General features: G+C 41.3%; 1 long non-coding RNA gene across 1 annotated transcript in view; it reads left to right on the plus strand.

Moving 5' to 3' along the window:
- The first annotated feature begins 17,703 nt into the window (after positions 1-17,703).
- Positions 17,704-22,455, plus strand: part of LOC120396483 — a 35,342-nt gene continuing 30,590 nt past the window's right edge. The window contains exons 1-2 of the long non-coding RNA XR_005593171.1: positions 17,704-17,866; positions 21,169-21,224. This is a non-coding gene — a long non-coding RNA (uncharacterized LOC120396483). The remainder of the gene's footprint in view (positions 17,867-21,168; positions 21,225-22,455) is intronic.

Genomic DNA, 22,455 nt, shown 5'->3' on the forward strand with positions numbered 1-22,455 from the left:
TTTTTGAAACAGAAAGTTTTGGGTTTGGAGTCAAAATACCTTTTTTTTTTAAATTTTAATACATTTACATTAAATTGTTTAAGAAAAAAGTTAAACATGGACTGTTTCAAAATTATCCAAAGTAAACTTCTTAATTGACCCAAACTAATTTTTTTTTTTTAGTTTGTCATTTTGTGAACATTTTTGAGACTTCAGCTTTTCATCCTGATGTGGCGTGGGGAAAGAAATTAGAACTCTCTGAAAGTCTCACAGGATGGGAAAACAGTTTTCTGCCCAGCTCTATCTGTGAACCTATGTCAAGTTCAGGTTCTTGGCTAAAGACATGAACCAGAGCGGGTCCCATCCAATGTAGACAGACCCAAAACGTAAAGACAATAGATAGAGACAAATTTGGGGGTAAAGGTGGCAGGAGTTCATAATTCTGATTGTCCGGTCATTGCATGAAAAGCAATGAAGGTTTTCCCCCTCCCCTCCAAAAAAGAGGACTGAGAAAATGAATTTAGGCCATTAGGAGTTGCTCTGAAAATAGGATCTGAGTGGCAATGGCTGGAATGGTATCAGCCTTCCTCTTTTCTATGCCCAACTGGTTGGAATCCTTGTGAAGAGATCAGATATGATGTGACTGAGAACACTTTCGAAAAAAGGGACTGAGAGATACATAAATGTTCATTTATTAAAAACAGGTTGTCAGATATTCTCTGTGCACACATGGTTGTGGTTTTCTTTTCTTTTTTAAGATGCATTGGCTTTAGCTTGAAGGGTGGAAAGTAGCTTTACACAAGGAATTTTAATTGCACTCCTTTTAAAAATCATGTGCTTCAAAAAACCTGGTCTGACTGGAAAGATTTATTTAATGTATAGACATTAAAAACAAAACATTGTTTCAAAAGTTCCTCTTCTGAATCTTGGCAACTGTATTCTACCATTTTCATTCTTTCCAGGTCAGCCTCCCACTGCTATCCCAGTAATCTTAGCACCACAGATGAATGAAACTGGAGCCTAGAAAACAGGCTTGGGACCAAGCCGTGGCATTTAGCCATCAGCCTGAGCAGGAAGCAATGCAGAATTACGCTGCTCAGTGAGAATCTCTAAGAGGAGCTGGGCCCTGCGTTAGGCACAGTCAATCTCTCTTCCACCAATGTCCCAGCATGCAGTGGGACTGTGCTGTGCCATGCACCAGGATGGTTGTCCTGTCCGTGGGCTGCTGCAGATGGGGCCATGCCTCCTCCCCCACCCATTTTGACTATAATTATAATGGTCCTTGCACTAATGGAAACACAGGGACAGAAATGGAGAAAAGCTCTTGAGTGGGCAGTGCTGGTAAGGGGGAGGCTTTTTGTGTGCTGCTTTGCTTGTGCGCTTGTGTTAAGGGTCTGTCACACTGTGGCATTTGGGAAAGTGCCAGTTGTACATGCCCCAGTTGACTTGACTGAGTTAGACTTTAAACAGATTATTTTTCTGCTGTGTATTTTGCTTGCCACAGTTAAGTGTACAAGTGCTTCCATGGCCCTATGGTATCTGACACATGTGCTACTTTGGAGCATGTCTATTTCACTGATAGAATTTTAGTACCATGATCCTGCTTGGTGGGTAATGAACTGGTTCAGAAATTAACAACAGGAACCCAAAGTAATGAGCATAATATTCTGAGTATCATTTAAATATTTATTTAGGCCAACAGCACACTGGACACTTCACAGATAGTATGACGACAACATCTTGTCCCAATGAAGTTGGGTAGGGTTGATTTGTTATGTAGTAGAGCCAAAACACAGAATTAGAGAAACATTGCCAGGGACTGTTTCAGCAACGGCACACATTTTCAGACTGGCCTATTCTGGAAGGATGATATTTTTTGGTTAGACGTGCAGCAGTTCACCAATGTTTTCAACATACTTTGAATCAATGCAGTAATCTCAAATCTTAAAGAAGTGTGGAACAACTATTCAGTATCATTTACTTGGAGAATGACCATCTATGGGTATGTCTATGCTACGAAATTAGGTCAATTTTATAGAAGTCGATTTTTAGAAATTGATTTCATACAGTCGATTGCGTACGTCCACACTAAGTGCATTAAGTTGGCGGAGTGCATCCTCACTATTGTGGCTAGCATCGCCTTACAGAGTGGTGCACTGTGGGTAGCTATCCCACAGTTCCCACAGTCTCTGCCGCCCATTGGATTTCTGGTTAAGCTCCCAGTGCCTGATGGGGCAAAAACATTATTGCTGGTGGTTTTGGGTACATGTTGTCAGTCGCCCCTCCCTCCATGAAAGCAACACCAGACAATCGTTTTGCACCTTTTTTCCATGCAGACACCATACCAAGGCAAGCATGGAGCCCGCTCAGCTCACCGTCACCGCTACGGTTGTGTTGTGTCCTGGGTGCTGTTATCAGCAGATGGTGCAGTAGGACTCCTAACCGTTGTCATCCACCGCTTCTGTGGCAACTCTGCTCTTCTGTTCTCCTGCAGACACCATACCACAGCCTGCTCAGCTCACCATTACCGCTGCTGTTGTGAGCGTTGTAAACACCTTGCACATTATCCGGGAGTATATGTAGAACCGGGCTAAGAGATGTCAGCACGAGGAGGATTTTGATGAGGACATGGACACAGGTGTTCCTGATAGCACAGGCTGTGGCAATTGGGACATCATGGCGGCAGTGGGGCTGGTTGATACAGTGGAACGCTGATTCTGGGCCCGGCAAACAAGCACAGACTGGTGGGATCGCATAGTGTTGCAGGTATGGGATGATTCCCAGTGGCTGCGAAACTTTCCTGGAACTCTGTGAGTTACTGTCCCCCACCCTGAAGTGCAGGAATACCAAGATGAAAGCTGATCTGACAGTTGAGAAGCGAATGGTGACAGCTCTGTGGAAGCTTGCAACGCTTGACTGCTACTCCTACCACACTTGCTTCTGTCTCAGCGCCCTACCCCTCTATAGTTGCATCTGTCTCCCAGGCATGGCTGTTCCCTCTTTCCACCCTTTCTGTCCCATAAGGACTGACCTGTGTGTTCCATGAAGATTCTTCTCTGGGCTGCAACTCAATTGCTTGTTCATTGCTGGCTGTTTCTCCTTTTCAGCTCCAGCAAGCTCTGGCTTTACCCACCATCTGTGAACAGCTGAAAGACAGCTGTAGAGGTAGAAAAGCTGGAGCCATCTGCTGCTGAGAGAGGAGAAGCAACTATGGGTTGGTGAGGAAGGGGAGTGCTGAGCTGCGGTTGTACAGTTATCCCACCTAGTTGCATGAATGCCCATTTGTCCATGCAAATGTGGGTTTTATACCTGCACAAATGTTTTGCGAAGACAGACAATATGGGCCCATATTACTCTGTTTGCCTTATTAGGAAATCTGTAATATATAGGCTGTATTTCATGCCAGAGGGGTATAGCCATTTGTCACTGTTGCTGCTAGTCTTGAATTAAGACAGGATGTTTGTGATCCAGATGTAGTAGAGAGTCAGATAGTGGAGCTATGGCCAGAGGGCTGGGAATCAGCAAACCTGGGTTCTGTTCAAGGCTCTGCCACTGACCTGGTGTCTAATCTTGGGCAAATCACTTTGCCCATTTTCCCATCCTTTTGTCTCTTATTTAAATTGTAATCTTGTCAGGCAAGCACCGTGGCCATGGTCTATGCTACGGGTCTTACAGCAGCATAGCTGTGATGGTGGTGCAGCTATGCTGCTGTTGTGTAGATATTTCCTACCGCAATGGAAAGGGTTTTTCCATTGCTGTAGGTAATCCACCCCTCTGAGGGGTTATCACTAGGTAAACTGAAGAATTCTTCTGCATAGTTAGCTGCTGCTACACTGGGAGTTAGGTGGGCACACAGTGCTTAATTTGTAATGAAAGAGGTGCCAGGGCTCAAGAAATTAGGTTCTGAGGCTCAAGCAATATTTTTACTTTCATAACTGATGTAGCAAGTCCAGCCCTGGCACAAATTAAGCACTGACAGCATAGCTACAGTGCTCAGAGGTGTGAATTTTGCACACCCCTCAGCACCATAGCCATGGCAACCTAGCCTTTAAGTGTAGGCCAAGTCTGTCTCTTATACAGTGACTAGTATGGCGGTGATGAAATCTCAGGTGGGGCTCTCTCTAGACTCCTCTGCAGTATAAATAATAATGAAACGTGGTGCAATACATAGCTGATTGCTTCTGGCCAAATGCCAGAGTACAAAGGGCTGCGTCATTTAAGATAAAAGAGTCCGAAGAAAGAAAAGAAGAGCTCGGCTGGGCGCGGTGGCGGGAGCATTGATTTGAGGGACAGGAGACAGGTGGAGTCAGGAATGAGAGGAAGAGATGGGCTGGGAGCCCTGACAATGTTGTGGTATCTCAAGGTATTTGCTGGATTGGGAGAATTAAGGCTAAATAGGGGATTTAATTCATCCCTTGTTGCTGTAATTTGTGAGCCTTCGTCTCTTTTATATGCTGAGTTATCCCAGAGGCTCAAGGAGGGTCTGTTTCAAGCTATATCTCCAGCAAAGTCACATGCTGATGAGTAATTCAGAGAAAATACAAAAGATCCTTTTTTTCTTTTTCAGATTTGCTTAGCTCACGCTCATGAGCTGGAGAATAGGGAGACAGGCAGGAAGATGATGCATGGTCTGGACTCAACACTTTGTTTATGGGACCTTCCTTCTTCCAGTAAACCATGTGGGTCAGGTAAAATTATTATTTGAATCCTGCCTTGGCTATATGGATCACAAAAATGTTTCCGTAAGCTGCTTGTTTTGGAGTTCAACAGGGCAGAGTAGGCAGAGATTGCCTAATGTGCTCCAACATTCACACAGACTGGTGGAAGTCAGGCCACATACCTGTGGTGATGTGAATTTGATATCTCTAGGAGGAGAAAAGATTAGTTCCTTTCTATCAGACTTCATAAGAGTCTGTCTACAGGCTCAGTCCTTGAATTCACACTCCCTGCCCCATTCATCTCCCTACTCCTGATTCTGTAACATAGTCTAGTCCTTGTTTTTTCCTCTCTGCATGAGCTTTCTTATAAAAAGAACATAAACAAACAAATGACATCTTGCAGCTTAACATAGAACTTCCCTAAACTTTCTCTCCTGCTAAAACCAACTTGAAACTTCCACTTGATTAAGAAATATAACCTACCACCCCCTCCCCAAAATAAAATAACTTAGAAGAGGAAGAAAAATGGGTGTTAAATGCAATTAGATGGGAATCATAACTATTATTATGGCAGCTCAGGTCATGTATATGCACAAAAAGTGACTGAGGAGGAGATTTTCAAAGGCAGAAATGCTAATTAGGCACCCGACTCATTGATTTTCAGAGGGAATTAGGCATCTACTTGCCATTTATACTTTTGCAGATCTCCTGAGACATAAATTCTTGTCTGAAAGATAGCCTCTCTTTTGTAAATGTAGCAACCAGAAAGTTTCCAGCATCCTAAAGATGTCCTTACAGTTCCTCAGTTTGAATGCCATCTACTCACAAGAAGCAATGAGAAATGGGGATGATCTCTTGTCTTTCACCCTATTGGATTTCCAGTTCCTCAGCATGACTGTGTTGCTGTCAATTCAGTGATTAACCAAGCCCTTCTATTCTGCAGTCAAATCCCCATTAAAAAAATATTTAAAATCATATAGGCCATAGTGGCTGAAACACTGTATTTGAGAATAACAGCTTTGCTCTTTCCATTATTCGTGTGGCACTTCAGCAGATGGTTTTGTGTTAGATTTAGACAGTGTCAGGTACTGTAATCTCTAAGACAAAAGCATGTGACTGAGCTTTATTCCAATCTGGTAAACTCATGATAGCGGCTTTGGGAGAGCACCGAGATAAAGCAAAGTAAAATATGTGTGAACAATCAGAATGACACGGTTGGGTTGCTCTTTGTTGATGTTGGAATAGTTTCCTGGTCAGTTCATTCTCTGGATACTGTGGAGAAATTAAATCTATGTCCTAAATCCTAGCGAGTATGGACCAAATTCAGCACTAGCAGAGGTTGGCACAGCTCCTATTAAAGTCAATAGGGCCTGTACAATGGTTAGCTTATTTACCTAAGGTATTTCTGTTGCTCGCAGCACCATAGTTTCTGGGCACCTCATAATCTTTAATGTATTTATCCTCAACACCAGTGTGAGGCAGGGAAGTGTTATCACCCCCATTTTACAGATGGGGAACCAAGGCACAAAGAGGGTGAGTGATTTGCCCAAGATCACATAGGAAGTTTGTGGCAAAACAGTGACTTGAACCCCAGGTCTCATGTCTAATGCCCTAACCTCTGGACTAGCCTTCCTCTCCATGAATAACTATGGCATATAATCTTTTAAAATTCATAGACAGAAAGGCCTATAACATACATCCCCTTTGTGTGGTTTGACACCCAAGCAATAGTTTTTCAAAAACAAAGTTAAAACACATACTGTGTTAGGATTTGGGGTTAAATTCCTGTGCAGTTCATGGGGATTTATTGTTATTTTTGTTATTTGTATTGTGGTAGTGCCTTGGAGTTCTACTCCAGGGTCGAGGCAATGTTGTCCTAGGCAATGCACATAACAGGCAATCCCTGCTCCAAAGAGCTTGAGACATTGGAATGACACTGAGTCATTCAGAAAACTCCCACCATACAGCAGTGGGATTTTCCTCTTCTTGAAGAGAAAGTTTGGTGCTGTTGAGTTAATTTTACAGTACAATACAATTCCCAGGGCAAGCAAACACAAAATATTTCCCTTTCTTATTTGCATCAAGTTGAGGGAGGATGCAGATGTGACAAGAGCAAGATGAGAATGTTGGAAACATATATGCTATCTGCACAGAGCACTGAAGGCCAAATCTGTCCTAGCTGAGAAAGCATAGAGTCAGCTGGAGCTCCACAGCTGCAATGGTGGATGCTTACTTGATGACCAAATGGTGGAATCCATGGCATTCCAAGTCTTTGGGGATGACTTTCGAAAGGCATTGCACTTGTGCAGAGCCTCCATAAATCAGCAGAGGTAGGGCTTGGGTCTAAGAAGCTGATTGATAGCTGCAGGGAATCTTAAATGCACAGCAGAGCCCAAACAAGTGTCAGCGAGGTGCTCTCACTTCTCCTCGGGGAGTTGGGCAAAGTACATCGCCCCGCCCAGTCCAGCACCGGAAGAACTTTGTTTTCTTATTTGGGGTTTCCCATTGCTGCATACTTGTAGTTACTGCAGCTGCAATGTTGGTTGTGTGGAGCAGAAGTACATGGAAACTTAGTTGGAACTGTGGGGTCTCATTTGTATGACCTCCCCAGTTCCCTTCAATAGCTCCTCAGCCCTTTCCAGGCAAGCCTCTGCACTGGTCAGGAGTGCATGTATGTAGGAGTAAGGGATATGTGCATGCCTTACTATCTAAACCCAGGTTCAAGTTTTGGCCTTCAGAAAATTATCTGTAGAATGTTATGTGTATTCAGTTCCCATGGAGCAAGAAAGAAGTTAAAGTTAACTAGTCTTTCGGGAGAGAAACCTTCCTCACATGCAACTCACCTCTCACCCATATCATCTCAAAAAAGCCAATAGAGGTAATAACCTGAGAAAACCCCACTCTGTAGCTGTGTCTGAATTTGTACTTTACTTGATTCTGTTCAGTGTCAATGATGCTACATTACATAATCATAATAAATTAAGTATCTTTGGCACCCATGACCAAAGACCTCTGGATGATTTAGCAAATGCAATTAACAAATGTATGAAGACACAAGGCATCAGCCTTTGTCTTTGTCCAGAAGAGACTGGAAACAAAAATGAAGAGCAGCCCTGGCATAAAATGCAAATGAAACCCCAAATGACAAAAAAAAAATGGAATAAAATAAATTCCATCTTGAAGGAAATCAGGGACCTAGAAGAGCAAATATCCAGAGGGACGGAATTCCTATAGTGCAGGCCTTCAACAGAAAAAATCCTGGTTCCCATTCTCTCTGCATTACATCTTGGGATGGTCAACAAATTTAGTTAAGTCAATCTCACTGCTGGGCCAAAAGGCAAAATGCTTTATTGAAGGTAGATGAATCCTATATTATTCAGGGATTTATGCGCTAATGATATATCATGAGGTACACCCATTAGTTTATAGGTAGCCAAAGCTGTTCGGAACTTAATTATTCTTAAATCTCATGGATGATGTCTTCTGAGAAGTCAAACTGCCATATTCTTGTTGTGCAGCAGCTGGAGTCTATAAGTGGTTTTCAAGAGTAAATTTGCATGTAATCTAGCCTAGAGGTCACTGTCAAAATTGAATTAGACCGATTGTTGGAAATTGCTGATAAATTTAAAAATAGGGAGTGGCTTCAAGGAGAGAGGGGAGCCTTAAGAATGGAGAATTTTCAAATCAAGGTGTCTAAAGCCATAGTTAATGGCCTTCCGAGGTGCAATCAACTGCAGCTCTTATAGGTTCCCTTCTTTTCTTCCCATAACTCCCCTTTTGATTTTCAGAGTGTAATGAACAATAAATATCTATAGCTAACCTATCCACCTAGTGTTACTACCATTAAAAAATCCACAATTACTGACATTTACCACTCCTCTGGATCTGCTATCCTGCAGTTCTTTCTTCTTCGTAAGCGTGGGCAGATACTACGATAGGGAAATGGTTGGCAAATGCTGACTTTGTAGTAAGAATTACCATATGCACACATACAAGTATAGCTGAACTACTTCTCTGAACAACTCTGTTTGTGGGAATATCCATCAAGATAGACCAGACCATGCAAATAATACATATATCACAGAAAAGTTCAACATAAAAATCATTCACTAAGGTAAAGAAGTACCCCCAAATCATTCTAAAACCATTCCAAGTAAACATGTTCTCATTTACAAATTAGTGCTAATGATTCTCTTAGATTTGCTTTGAAACCATTGTGAATCTATCTCCATAAAAAAACAATAAACAATTACAGAAGTAGACAGAGGATAGCTCTATAGTCACAAAAACGATGCCAGGTGATTCTACCTAGCAAATCAGATTTTTTTAAAATACTTAAAAATAATTGTAGTCAAGTGCTCAGGAAGCTTTTGAATAATTACTGCTTTTGGGAAAGAACCTCTGGTGATTTCTGACCCCTAGTGCTTAGTCTTTTCATTTAAGGGGCCCTAGTGTAGTACCACTGAATTACACATTGCTTTTAGCTGCACCAGCAGAGAACTATAATACTATAACACATATTCCAGGGCTTTAAATACCTGAAAGCTCTGTATTCAACCCACACTTTTCAGATTCCTGAAGTGAATTGCTAAGTATCTGGATTTTCATAAGTAGAATTATATTTAAATAGCAACTTACTTATCTTTGCAAGCTTTGTTAGCATCCATCTATACCTTTCTTTCTGCACAGTATTGTATAAGCATTGTATGGCTTTTTAATGCAGTTCTGCAGCAGGGCATGAGATTAAATATTCAAATAGCAACCAATGCAGTGTATGTCCTTTTTACCCAAGAAGAATCTCTTCAAGAAAAAGCAGTGGCAAACTCTGTATTAGTAGCCGCACAATCCACAGTTGCAGATTGACAGTTATCTTTGGGTCTCAACAATGCAGTATCAAACCTCTGCTCTGTATCTGCATTAGGGATAATGACCAGGAGAGAGAGAGAGAAAAAACAAAACACGAAAATGAGATTTGAAAAGAAGTTGTCTGGCCTACAGTGACGAGATTAGATTCAAGAGACCATTGCCATGGTTTAATACTAACTTAAAAAACATTTGTCCTACCACAAATGAGGATGTATTCATATGTCAGAAGCTTTTAGCAAACAACTGGTTTATTTTTGAATGTGGGGATTTTAAATGTCAGAGGGCTACGTTTTTGGATTTGTAGTCATGGCCATCCAGCAATACTGCAGCACATATACATGACTAAGCCGGTCTCTTCTAACTTGATTTTTTTCTGGCTACAAAGAGATCTCATTTCATCTCCCGCTTCATCTTCCTTCTCACTCTTACCACCAACTTTTTCTTTCTTCACCCTGAATCAAAAGTCCTATTCAGCTTGTTGCCAGATGTGAGCAATCACAGCTTGACATAGGGGACAAATAACACCTACTCCAGCCATCTACTTTTAAATTGGAACAGGGCCCTTGATGTGTGCTAGAGATTGCTCTGGCTTATGTAACTTGCACATGAACAGTGGTAGGCACCGAGTGAGAATTACATGAGAGAACTTGGGCCTGCAAGCCCAGCGGCAGCTTTGGAAATAAAGCTAGCCATTTTGAAATGGAGGTAGGTCAGAAGTCACAGTTCAGCCTGATTTTTGTAAGTGGCCTAATGTTCTCCATAAGTATATATTCAGCAGAAAGGGTCTGATTTGAAACCCAGCTTAACGTTTTGTTTTCATTTTTCAGGAACTTCAGAACACACAGGGGTCATTGAACTGTTCGTGCTAGCGCTATTTAGCATTCATGGTTTGGAGGAAAATACAGTCCTAACCTCTGACCTTTCATTAGAGTGTAGCACACACAAGATTGGGGGTGAGGGGAAGAAAAATAGGGAGGAAAAGTGTTTTTTTCTTTCTCAGAAAACTGAGGTGATTCTGTTAGCAATCACAGGTTTACCTATAGCATAAGATTGTGCTTTCAAATTGTAAATTAGAATGCTCTCTGTTACAGGGAAACCATTTTTGTTTTTGCAAACGGAGTAATTTTCCTTCAGTACAGCAGTTGTAACCCCTTTCCTCTGTATATTTAATGCTTGTCGTGAAGAATAACAGCATGTCCTGTCAGCAGTGAGAGCCCATGCTGAGGTAGTGTTCAAGTCCAAGACATTATGTTAGGCATAGGCTTTGCTGATAACTCTTTCTCCATGCCTCATTCTTAAATGATTTCTGTAGTGTGTTTTTTTTTACTTTGACCTCATTTTTTAAAAAAAGTTTTGTTTGCCAAGAATAATAGCTTGTCCCTTTTTTTATTATTTTTTTTGTTTTTCACTCAAAATACATTACATTGACTCCCTTTGAGAAAATATGAAATGGTGTCACCTAACAGCATTAAAATAAATACCATTCATAAATCTTGGTCAATGCTATGTGAAGTTCACTGCTGAACACTGGGGAAAGGAACAGAATGGGTATGTATTTTCTTCTCCAAGCTAACAGTCCTAAGCAGCATTGAAACACTTTGCATATTACTCGCACCATCTAACAAGTTCAGTTAAGGGCCTGATTTTCACAGCTTTCCCTAGGCTAGTAATTTACACTAGTGTAAATAAGGGTAAAAGCTCAACCAGTCTGAAAATATAGCATTTTATACCCCCTCTTAAAGACGTGTAAATGGCTACCCAAAGTGCAAGGTAGTGGAAAATCAGGCCCGAAGTCTAAAGACCACTACCAATTAAAAAGTAATTAAAATGACACAAAGAAAATAACATTTGGAATAAAATTTTCAAAAGTGCCTCAGGCCCAGAGTCTCAAAAACATTTAGGTTTCACTTTAGCTTTCAATATGACTTAGGCGCCTACGGGCTAGGTTCATAAAAGGCCTCAGGCACCCAGGGGTGCTGGAACAATTTGTATGGTGGGGGTGCTGAGAGCCATTGAACCAAACTGTAAACCCTGTATATGATGGCTACCACTTCAAGCCAGGGGTGCAGCAGCACCACTAACACCACTGGTTCCAGCACCTATGCAGGCATCTAACTACCACTTTAGGTATCTAAAATTCTAGAATCAGCCCCCCCCTCTGGAATTCACAACCCACTCAGCTGCCTCTGGACCCTGTAGATGCCTACATTTGCCTGTGCCTAAATTTTTGCAGTAAAGTTCCCTGGGTTCCTGTTTTTCTGCCTCTAAGCATGCACAGTACAGCACCACAGTGATGCACAAACTGGGGGAAGATAGGAATTTCTCTGCCTAATTTGCCTGTGGTGCTCAATCAGGTAAGGGTGCTTACACCTTGCCTACTAGATCAGACCCCTATAGGTGAGCTTACACAAAATGGAGGTGGAGAAGGAGGTGTTGGTGGAGGTGCTGCTGCTTTATAAGTTTTATCCCAGTGGTTAGAGGTCTCATATGGGAGGTGGGGGACCCTCAGTTCAAGTCCCACCTCAGGTGGATGGGGAAGGGATTTGAATAAGAGTCTTCCACCTCTCTCTTCTGTTGATGCTGTTCCACTGTGACTTTGGGAAAAAAAGTCACTGCAGCAGGGGGGGACTGGATCCTGGGCGTCCAACCTCCTAGATGCTATTAACCAGGCTACAAAATCATTCTCATGCTTGCTCTCTGTGTCTGGCCCAATGATTCTTTCATTATTTATCCACAGTGGAACAGCCTCAACAGGAGAGACTGAGGGACCCCTATACGAGAATATCCCATAGCCCAGAGGTTTCAGCTCTCACCTAAGAGGTGGCAGATCCCAATTCAAATCTCCTTCTCCTCCTCCTCTCCTTTTTGCTTAAGTAGTGCAGGCGCCTAACACCACTAGAGGGCTTTCAGCTGAGAATCCCAAACAAGGGGACTTAGGTGCCTGTCTTTGAGAGGGGATGGGGCTTAGCACACACCCCTTGGCTTGGCATCTCACGTTAGGTATTTTAGATGAGAAAATGCCTATTATGCTGGACTTTATGAATCCCATTCTGAGATGCCTGGCTTTCCCCATTCATTGCATAGGGAGCCTAGGCATTGAACTCAAGCTTTGTGAAACCCCAGTGATTGTCTAGGCACCTAAGCTTCTTTGTGAACCTAGCCCCTAAGTGCTTAAGTCACTTCTGAAACTAGGACTTAGGAGTCTATGTCATGTAAGTGCTTTTGAAAGTTTTACCCCTTGTTGTTTTTCAGATGAATCCTTAAATTCCAGTTTAACTTGAGACTTGTATCTAGGGGTCAAATGAATGTCTTAGGAGATAGGTATTTGGCACTGGAATATGTAGCCTTTTACCTCTAAGTTATCTGACATATGTTCCAGAGCTGGTCAGGTACAGAGTAACTGAACATTGTTAACATCCGTTAGTTGTTTCATGGACAAAAGAAGCTTGTGGTGCCCTTCAGTTCTCAGTGGACAAGTGTTTACAACAAAAAAGCCACCATGGCTGTTGGTTGCAACTGTCGTCCTTGTTAACAGCTTCACATAGAGGCCAACAGCTGAATGGGCATCCATTTATCTATCTTAGATACTGTGGTGATTGGTGCTTTAGAAACCTTTGAGGAATGGAGATTGAACAAACTACCAATGGAGTACATTGGGCTGATGTGGAAAAGCTTATCATGCAACTGCCCATCCTATATCTGCTCTGTGGATAAATAGAGGAGCCTCAAATCCTTTCTGGATCTGGGCTTTAGTCTCCAGTGTAGTCTGTCTAGAATCTTCTATGAGCACTACAATTCAGTTTTAAAGACAAATGAAAGCTACTACTAATTTGGTATTGATGCTTTGTGTAAAGGTGTAACCGGTTAATTCTACAAATAATAATTTTATAAAATCCTACTGGTTGTTATAGCATACATAATTTGGCTAGATAAATACATCAGAACATTGGGGTGTACCATGATAAAACAGAGTTAGAATTTGACCAGCCCCTGTACCCCTTATTTAGAGAAAGGAACACACTTTACTTACCCTATCCTTGCTGGAGCCCTGAGAAGAGGAGTGCCTCTTGGAAATTCCCTGGGGTATTAGGGCTCCATACTGTTTACCACCTCCCAGACAGAGCCTGACCCTTAGACAGCAAATTCTCTCTTCTTCATACATGGATAATACTTTTGGATAAAGTCAGATCTTTAAGCACAATTCCAAGAGGACCAGGGCAGATAGCCAAATGGAATTTAAATCTGCCACCTGCTGTTAAAAAAAACCTCCTGCTAAAATGATCCTAATAGTAGATCAGGCAAAACATCATGCTTGTTGGATCATAGAATATCTCAGAACCATTTCATCTAGAGTAGAAATGTGCTTAAAGGTTGATTTACTCCAGTGGGAGCTAACAAAGCCTACGGATTAGATAGAAATGCACCGTCTGTATCTGCCAGAAGAATATTTGGTCATAGCTAGACTTGCGGCTTGCTGCCAGACCCTTTGGAGATATAGGATCCTTATGTGTTTGCCTGGCTCCATTCATATGTCCCTGTTCATCTTGGTAACGTTATGCTAGGTAATCAATAAGTCCTGGCTACAATATGTATTTAGAAACAATCCAGCTACTATAGTTTAAAGAGACAAACAGCTGAATGGTGTACATTGTTTAAAATTGCAATGCAGATTTAACAATGTTTTCATTTTAAAGGCAAAATATAGGAAAAACCTGAGACTGGAGAATGGTGAAAAAACTATTGCATTAATTTTTCTTTTGTGTCTAAGAACAGATCATGAAAATCAGCTAGTTTTATTTGTTATTCAAAATGGTTTGTTTTTTATCAGAAAATAATTCTTTTTGAGAACATCATTCAAATTTCAACTTGTTAATTTTACAATTGTTCATAGACAATTCGCAATGCATGCTGTGTTGGTTAGTGACATGTCACACATAGTATTCCCTTGGTTCCCTGATAGGGTGTCAATATAACTAGCCAATAAGGAGTAAATTTTAAATTATGTTGTCAATTGTAATACTTACAGTTCACATTATTTTGATTGGTTATAAATGTCATGCAATCAGGAAACAGAAACAATACCATGTGATTTGTGTGTCTGACATACTTCATGACCTGTGAATTATACATTTAGAAATAAATACCACAATTTGTGTTGTGTTGGTTAATGGATAATATTGATTTTAAAATTGAATAGACAACAGAAATTCATGTAGGATGAATGAGGTAGAAAAATGTCTGCAATGCAAATATTCATGCTATTACAGCTTGAATTCTCAAAAGTTCACATAAGGTGTTCATGAAAGGTTTGCAAAGATATTCAAATTGAAATGAACTTTGAATTAGAATAAATATTTGCAATTCCCTCCTCTCCCCCCCCCCACTATTTTCTCATCTCTAGTAGAATTGACAGTGCGATCTGAGAAAACTGAGACAGAGAGGCCAATAGGAGAGTATGTTTGTGTGGGTGTCCTGTGAGTGCATAGCCCAGAGTGTGATTGAGGTGGTTGCAAAAGCTGTGGTCCAATTTGTTAGCATTAAGCGTTGGTCTGGGTGTGGCTGAGAAGCTATTCTGGGATTTATGGAGGTGTTGCCCCAGATCTGTTTTAGGTAATGAGATGTCTGAGAGATTGCTCAGGGTCTATTTAAAGATGTGGCTTTCCAGAATAAATTTTTAAACACGGATGTGTTTTGACCAATCCAATTTATTGTAGGTAGTTTGTTCCCAGATGGTTTGGGGCCAATCGTCTTGCATGTGTGAGAAGGTCCTAGAGCAGCTATTTTTGAACAATGCATAGCTGCATAGGGGAAGGACAGTTATACTGCACAGTCTGCACTGGAAGAATGGATACTGTATCTTGCTTACAGAGGTTGAAAAGGCTGTAACTGCCTCTTCATGAACCTGTCAAGCTCTAATGATTAAATCCCACAATACACATGTTCTGTGCAGGGTTTTTTTTGGCCTATTTTCCTTCATGCCTTTAGTCTGTCAGCAGGTTGGAGAAGGGACCAGTTATCTGCTTGGTAGTGACCTACAGCACCATTGTGCATATTAGGTAAATAATTTAGAAAGAGGGTAAAAAGGAGTTATTTTAGACACAGGCGGTAGCTTCCTCCTTGTCCTGGGGGTGCTCAACCCCTGCTTCACCCTGGGCCTCACCCCTACTCTACCTCTTTCCCCTAAACCCCCACCTCGCCCCACCTCCTCCTGTCCCTGCTCTGCCGTTCTCCTCTTGCCACCCAGTTCCACCCCCACCCCGAGCGCACCCATCCCTGCTCCTCCCCCACCCACCCCCAGTGCCTTCTGCACACAGCAGAATAGCTGATTGCGGGAGGTGGTGGGAAGGAGCAGGAGGAGTTGATTGGTGGGGCCACCAGCAGGCAGGAAGCACTGTGGGGGATGGGGTGGAGCTGGCTGTCGGCAGATTCTAAGCACTCATGAATTTTTTTCCATGGGTGCTCCAGCGCCTATGAATTTAGATACCAATTTTCTTTGATCTCACCTCTGATATCTAGATAATTAGAAAAGGTAATACATTGGTGGGTTGAGGGCCCAATTCAACTTCCCTTGAACTCAATGGGGCACTTTCATTGATTTCAGTGGGAGATGGACTGGGCCCCTACAGAGATCAATGTTTGAGAATGCTTTCTAAAATCATAACTGGGCACAAGGTAGAGCCATAATGAACCTTCTCAGTTTTTACGTAGGAGACCACCATTGTATCCAACAAATTTGATGCCACAAACAAAAGAAACTGGATGGAGATGTGGGGTCTTAATGGAGACTGAGCTTGGGTTGGTTGTGCGGTGGCATTCTGACCTCCAGGGTCACAGCACTGCTCAGGTTTGGCTCCACCTCCCCAACAGGTGGCCAACTGTGCCAAAACTGTGAGCATTGCCTTGCGGCCTGGTGCATGGGGTCATACTGCCACACTTTGAAATTTGGTGTGGCCGCCCCCTGCCATCATGACAAAGGGGCACCCGTTCCAAACCTGAGTGGTGCTGCAACCTGAGAGGTCGTAATGCCTGAAGCAGGGAGCCGGGCCCAGTCAGCGCCGGAGGCCATAGCTGCAAGAGACGCCACATAACCCTTTGAAACCTTGTGGCAACCTACGTTTGGATTGCGACCCCCAAGCTGAGAAACCATGCCCTACAGGATGTGTGCAAAGCAGGTGAGCAAGCACACAAGACAGATTCTTGCTTCCAGTGCTATCTTCAGTCAGATGTCCCAGAATGTATGTAGTTAGGGTTCCCTGGAAAAGGTGATGAAGACTTATTTTGTCAAAATTGTTTGGGCTATAGGCTTCTCACACAATGGGCCATTGCATCCCACCAGGGTCAGATTTCATTGTCTGTTTATTCTGTTGTTCATTTTCATTCTCCATAGAGGAGAGCAGATAAAGGGGCAGGACAAGGATGAACTGAAACAGTTAGGCTTCACTGTTCACATATCCAGAATGAATAACTGACTTCCTTCTGCCTCTTTCATGAAGTTTATAAGAAAAACAACAGTGTAGATATTGTGTAAGATCAGCAGTAAGTTAGTGTTTTTAGATACTTTATAGCAAAGCCCTTATAGTAGAGTAAAACTAAAAATGTTATATTTTGTATGAGAGCTCATTCATGCTTTTTTTTTTCACCTTCCACCTTTCACCATGCAGTTGGATATTTTTCTCCCTGTCTGTAGAAGTTGCCAATATAATCTTTTACTGATATGCCTGATTCAGTTAACTGAGATGTGGACACATGCAGCTCCTCCTGCTGTCTGAATGTTTAGTTGTGCAGTCATGAGTTCACAATAACGAAGAGATACAGAACAGGAAAATATCAGCCTCCGGGCATGAAACTGTGCTACAAATTATAATAGGTACATCAAGCTGGAAACCTTTTAGCAGGTGAGTTGAATATTATTCACACATACACACGCTATAGATAGATATACACACGCACACCACAGTATAGCTTGAACCATTGTTTATATACATTTTTCAGGCTAATTGTAATACAATTTTAAGTATTATCCTGCGCTTATCCGAAGTCAATATTTTCCTCTTTACAAAGGACAACTGATTTACTGAATTACGATTTCAAAAGCTAAATACTTCACCAACTGCATTGGGGGCTGGACTAAAACATTATCTGCTAGTTTGAATGATTGCAAATCTAAGTTTCCTGCATTCCTTTTTTCTAAAAGGTTAGTATGTTTCCTTGAGAAACACATGACCAATAAGTCAGAACAATCAACCCTTTGATGTGAAGACTGGCTAGCCAGCCCATCAGGCCTGTGAAATATACCAGCAGCAAAGCACTAGCCTGCATTTAGAGAAGTGATCAGTCTGCCTGGAGTAGCTAACATGATTCAGGTTGGTTGTCAAGGGCTCACAAAGGTCTGATAGCAAGAGAATGCTATAATTGGTTACAGTATTTCATTAGGGTGCAAATCAAATCATACAACCAGCACCAAAGCTCTTTGTTGCCCTCTGCAGGGACAGAAATCAGGAACCTTATTCGGCAGATACTGAAAAGGGGAAAAGGGGACAAAAACAGGAGTGGGGAGAAGGTGATTAAAGGAGGCTTGAAAGAATATACATCCAGAGAGCAGTAAATCTTGATACATTTCTGGCTTATCTGTAGTTCAGTGATTTAAACGGTAGGCAATATTTTAAAGAACTGATGTCTTTAATGCTTTAGAAAGGTAAGGGATTGCTGTCCATGGGAAATGGAGGGTTTTTTCATGAGCCAATGCAATAGGGAAGAGGTAGTATATGTTTTGCTTGAAAGATATTGTTACTGTTATGTGCAATGTATAAATAAATAATTGTTTCAGCTTCTCAACTTAACAGGTGAGCTTAGAGTTAAAGAAGAAATAATATTTTTGCTCATTTAGTAGAACAAAGGTTCAGTGTGCCAAAAATATCAGAAATGTATTCTAAGGGCATGGGTATAGGAGAGCGTGGTTCTGATCCAGCTTTCTCAGATAGTCTTCAGAAGCATAAATCTTATTCCACTGTATCTATTAAAAATTACAAAGTAGCTGAAAAAAATGAAGGGCAGAAGGAAAATTATTTGGTAAGGAGAGAAAATAGAAACATAGCTCCATTAGTAAAATGTCTCTCTCTGCTGCCTCTGCTTTTCAAGGCTGATGGAAGGGCAGCTGCTTGTAAGTTTCTGTAGATTTCTTTACAAGAGCATAGCCCATCAGCTGATGGCTGAGATATATGCATAATACATGCATTCATAAATGAACATTGATCATCCTTGGAATATTAGATTACTTTGTGATGAACTCATACTTCTTGGGTTCCTTAGGTATTAACATGACAGGGACACCTTGTAACACTACATCTGCTCAGATATGCCTTATGCCTTATAGACTATTTTTTGGCTTCTATAATCCAAAGAATACAAAATCATTTTCTGAATAAGGTCTGCATGAAGTTGTGTTAAGGAAATCAGGGTTTAGGGGTTGGAGAAGACATTGCTCCTATGTACATGAATCCATTTCCTTACATAGCTGCTGTGCTATTTTACCCTGGAAAGTATCATTTGAAGTAAGAAGAGAAAAATGGTGTATTGCCAGAATCCCAACAGGAAGCTTAAAATGATATCGTCTACATGTGCACGTGAATGCATGTAGAGGCTGATCCTGCACCATAGGAGTCAGTGACAAAACTCCTATTAACTTCAATGGGTACAAGATCAAGACTATATATAAATATAAAGTGTGAACACGTATAACTATATCAGAGAGACTGGCTGAAGATTTAGGACTATATTTTGACTTTTAATCTGTATCTCAATTTGGAGGGTGAAGAGGCATTACAACAACAGGAGTGCCCAAGGGCATTACGGCAGAGTCCAGAGGACATGTAGGAACATATGCCCAAGTGGGAGCTGCATCACCCCTTAAAACCATATAATGTATATTACCCTTCCCCACTCTCCCAAATGATGGGAATTCCATTAGTAGCTTCAATGGAAGCAGAGTGGGGCCTTATCTGTGATCGGTTATCTAGCTTCATCCACCTAACCCAGGCAGGAAAAAAAGGATGTTCCAAGGACAGTATATCCTTTAACAAACATTGTCTTCCCTATGTCTATCTTTGAGATTGTGACCTTGTCAGGACCCAAACAGGCCTTAAATGTGAGTCTTGTACTGCTCTAAGCTCCTTGCTGGCATATAAACAAATAGGTGAATACTATGATGTATTTCATATATATGAAAACCAATGTAAAATACTAAATTTACCTAAAATATCCTAAACTTAGCCAATGTTGGTCATATTTTAAAATGTGTACACTCACCCAATTTTTAGTTACCGTGAAAATGGGCTAATTTTTATTTATTCAGTGAAAATATATGTGAAATACAGGTAGTGATGCTTCTGAAGAATGCAATAATTACATGGACCATGCAGTATTTGCTGTGAGGGAAAGCACTGAATATTCAGATTAACAGCTCTTCTATATGTTGGTGTGACTCAACTTCCAACATGGCTACAAAGGTTCAACTGGGGGCATCATAAACTAGCAATAGCATGAGGTGACCACATAAATATCCGATCCCACAAAACTACAGCAGTGACCTTGTTAGAAGAGGGAAAGGGGGAAGGAGGCTGAAAAGTTGGCCAGATCCTTCTTTTTTCCCTGAAACTGCTGTTCAGTCCTAAAGTTGCCAACTTGTCTGTTTGATGGCTTGGCAAGGCTCTGTCAGGAAATGTACAAATTGCAGCTTGTGGAAACAGAAAAATATAGAAATTTGACTAATATGGAAGAAGAGTATATAGCCTTATAAAATCAGTTTTTAACCTGGAACTGCCAGGCCTGATTAAGGAGAAGGATTGGTTTCTTGTAACCTTAATCACATTTGAGTAGTTAGCCTATTAAGCCTAGTTTAGTCCATGATTCTATTAGCAGCTTTGATCTGTGTCCACAGTACTTCCCTACATTAGAGAACACATACTGTACATAGCTGTATGGAAAGAGGAGGAAAACAGCTGTGCTGGAATAAAGTATTTGGTTTTTACACCTGTCGGGAATCTTTATGAAGTCTCTATTCTCAGCATTCATACAACCGTAGAAATGACAAATCTAGGTGGAGTAGAACGGGAAGAGGAAGTAAACATTTCTTAGGTGGTTTTAACTAGCACTTCTCTTAAATGATGGTCCTGAAAGACTGAATTTCAGTCAGTCAGTGGTCAGGGAAGGAGGAATGTCTTGGTTTTGGTTGAGCCAGAAATACTGTGAGAATAGGCTTGTTTGTGGTATTTTGATATTTTTGTTGTCATTTGCAGCCAAAGGCTGGAAGTGCAGAGGTGCAGTGAAAAATTAGGAAACAAAAATGAATCAAACTTTCTTGGACTTCAGAGAAAGTTCATGTCATTTTATCCAAACCACAGGTCTATGCTTGCTAAGGCCATTCATATTTTCTTTTCTTCCCCTGCCCCAGGAAACTGCCCTACTAAAATAAAAGGGTTCTGTCAAACCGTACATGCCCCAACTTTAAATTAATTAAACATACTGTAATAGGTTGAAAAAGTCCTTGGGATTCTAATTGTCTAGTTTCATTGTGATTTTTTTTTCTAATTCATCAGTCAAATTACTGAACTTTTAAAAAGTCTATTTTGTAGCAACCAGAAAACATTTTTTTGTATTCTCCCTGCAGGTTTTGCAGAAGGAAATGAACTAACTTGAGACCAGAGCCTGCCAACCCTTACTTGTGTGAGTAAAAGGAGTAAGAAACAGTGATTACAAAGCTGTAACTATAGCTAGCAAAACCTGTCCCAGATTCTGTTCTGATTTATATCCTGTGCAAATCTCAGTCTCGCCAACCTCAAAAGTTTAAAAATCATGATTCAGAGCCACAAAAAGCATGAGCTTGACCTCCAAACCCTGATCTTTTTATATATGGTTCTTGGTCTGTCTTCTGCCCTTTGTGCTGTGTGTTTGTGTAAAAGACAGACAGGGAGAGTATTGCCAACTCTTGCAAATTTTGAGTAAATTAATTTGGCCCTTGTTGCAAGAGCTCTTGAAAGAGGACCCAACCAAGATAAGGGCCCTGTATGCTAGGACCATACAAATACATGGTAAAAGAGAGTCCCTAATGTGGGAGGTCAGTTTGTGACATGATAGCTGGAAATGACCAATTTCATCTTGGAGAGGGGCTCCCAAATATCCCATAGCTAAGTTGCACAGGACTCAGACCGGTGACCTATAGGTGAAAGATTCTATAGATCATTAGCAATGCTCTGAGGCATCCAGTCCCCCACGTGAGCTAATGTTCCCCCTTTGAGCATAAGACTTGCATTCTGGAAATATATGTTTATTAAATCAAGCTCTGACCTTTTTGGCCCTGACTAGAGTGACCAGATGTCCCAATTTTATAGGGCCAATTTTTTAAGATGTACCGATTTTTTCAGTCTTTTTCTTATATAGGCTCCTATTACCCCCCACCCCGTCCCGATTTTTCACATTTGCTGTCTGGTCACCCTAGCCCTGACACCAACAGGATCTTTCACTGTCTAGGCACATGGACAAAATCTCCCACCTATTGTGGTCATTCTCAAATGAACGCTGTTCGTAAAGGGACAGCCCCATTTACCATTGCAACAGTAAAAGAGATACTAATACAACATCCAGCTCATCCAAATTCACTTCCTAATACACCATTTTGCAATATAAAACCATTCTAACTATTTCTCCAGGATACTTATAATAACTTTTAATACATATATGTACACTATATATCCTTACATGTGTCATCAGCAGTGATAGAACTCACAACCTTCTGATTTACTGCATATACCTCTTCCACCCACTCCAGCTATAGCAGTAAATGACAGTATGCAAGGGAATATCCATTACATGGTGCAGCCTATAGATGGGGACACAACACAGACATTGCCAGGAAGTTACAGAAGTGTGTGTGAGACAGCATGGAGCACTGGGCACC

The sequence above is a fragment of the Mauremys reevesii genome, linkage group 2, assembly GCF_016161935.1.
Source record: "Mauremys reevesii isolate NIE-2019 linkage group 2, ASM1616193v1, whole genome shotgun sequence".
In the NCBI taxonomy this organism is placed as follows: domain Eukaryota; kingdom Metazoa; phylum Chordata; order Testudines; family Geoemydidae; genus Mauremys; species Mauremys reevesii.